Genomic DNA, 1,845 nt, shown 5'->3' with positions numbered 1-1,845 from the left:
CATTACATGGGTGTATATGTTAAAAGTATAAATACAAGGGCTATGGAATAAAAGTAAAGGAACTAATTATAGTCTGAAAAGAAAGTGTCTCCGTGATTCTGCAATGCCAGGAACCAAAGAACTGACTTTCAACTCTTAATGCTTCTACTTAAGCTGTGTTTGGTTTATTTTCAGAGCAACTATATCAGCAACATGAAGTCTTCCACATCCTGGTAAAAGTTTAAATTGGCACAGGCACTTTTAAATCACATGAGCATCTTCGAGTTTGGTTAAAGTACAGGCCCCACAGGGGCATTCCCACCCCTGACCACCTCCTCTGGGGAATTTCTTGTCTTGTGCCCCAGGAGACATGTACACGAATGTTTAGAGCAAAAACTGGAACAACCACATATACCTCAATAAGAATATAGCAAGATTTCAGGATAATCATAACATGTAAGATTCAGCACTCAACATGGAAGGACAGCCTCACAGGGGAGAGATGACCCTTAGGGAACGCTGAGTCTCCGAGGGTCATGCAGTACCAGTCCTCTGTGCAGGCAAATGTAAAACTGGCAAAACTAAGATTCTGGTTGGACATATGTATATACTTATTGAAAATCTTTAGAGTATCTCAAGGGTATAAGAAGCACAGGAATCAGTGAGAGGTTACATCTGAGGGACAGGACTGTGCCCACTGATGGTTGCTGGCACCAATTCGACATGAACAGGAATGCTCCATTTGAGATGCCCAGTCCTTAAACTATTTGATCTAGCTACTGTGTGTTCTCAACTTTGTTTCCACTTACTGTAGGGAACGTTATGATTAACGGCATTACTAAGAAAATCTGCCAAATATTGTTGTATCTCCTTCCTCTATCTCAAACTTTTTCAAAAATAAAATTTAGAGCATTGAAGAAACTAATCAATTAACGCAAGCAATATTTTATTTGGTGGAATGACCGGGGAAGGTGAATAACCAGTCCCGAGTCACACACTTCCTGTGTGGGAAGGAGAGTTGAGGAGCTTTGTAACTCTCACTCCAGGGCTATTTAGACACTTTGCATATGAAGCCTCTGAAATCACTCATTTCACAGATGAGCTTCCTGATGCTCAGGTTTCCCAGGTTGTGTTCCCCACTGCAGTTGACTTATCTTTGAGAATCTCTATCCAATATTTTCAGGTAAGATTCCTACATGATTAAAGAGAAAACCCTCCTTCCCCTTTCACAGGGTGAGCTCACTCTCTGGCATCAAGTTCCCAGGGAGAGTTTTTTTTCTAGAAGTGTCTGTTAGGTTTGATTGAGCAATTGAATTATTACACCTCCCCCAGGAACTGACTTTTCAGACCATTTCACTATGGACATTCCCTTTTGCTGAGACCACATTCTGTTATCTCTCCCCTCCAGACCTGCACAGAGAACTCTCCGCCCAGAAAAGCCTGCCAAAAGTCCTTTAAAAACAGCTGACTCCTGTCACTGGGGCTCAGCCACCTGCTGTGCGGATGATCGAATAAATTCACCATTCTGGCCTCGTGCATTCCTCCTTCAGCGACCAAACAGTGTCCAGGGGCAGAGATAACAGGTGGGAAGCAGAGGGCATTTCAGGGAGAGGGGTTCCAGGAGGAGAAGGGGAGGAAAGGGCTGGTCCCAGCCTGGGGAGTCTCACTGGTTCCCACACAGCCCCTGGGCAGGACTGAGGGAGACGGTGTGACAGAGCTCTCCGTGCAGGGGGAGGGGTCAAGACAAGGTCCCAGGTCCCAGGCCTGGTCTCAGGGTCTCAGCTCCAGGGCGGAGACTGAAGCGGGAAACTCAGTGTTGGGGAGTCTCCACCTCCCCGCAGTTTCACTTCTCTCACAACCTGTGTG

At 45.6% G+C, this 1,845-nt stretch overlaps 1 protein-coding gene across 1 annotated transcript in view; it reads left to right on the top strand.

Moving 5' to 3' along the window:
* The window catches only part of LOC102422972 (HLA class I histocompatibility antigen, B-57 alpha chain-like), a gene marked incomplete at its 3' end in the record, with an annotated part of 10,970 nt that overhangs the window by 7,918 nt on the left and 1,207 nt on the right, over positions 1 to 1,845 (top strand). The gene's annotated exons all lie outside the window — the stretch shown is intronic.

This window comes from Myotis lucifugus, unplaced genomic scaffold (genome assembly GCF_000147115.1).
Source record: "Myotis lucifugus unplaced genomic scaffold, Myoluc2.0 scaffold_2793, whole genome shotgun sequence".
NCBI classification, from domain to species: Eukaryota; Metazoa; Chordata; class Mammalia; order Chiroptera; family Vespertilionidae; genus Myotis; species Myotis lucifugus.
This window is presented reverse-complemented; position numbering and strand designations above follow the sequence as displayed.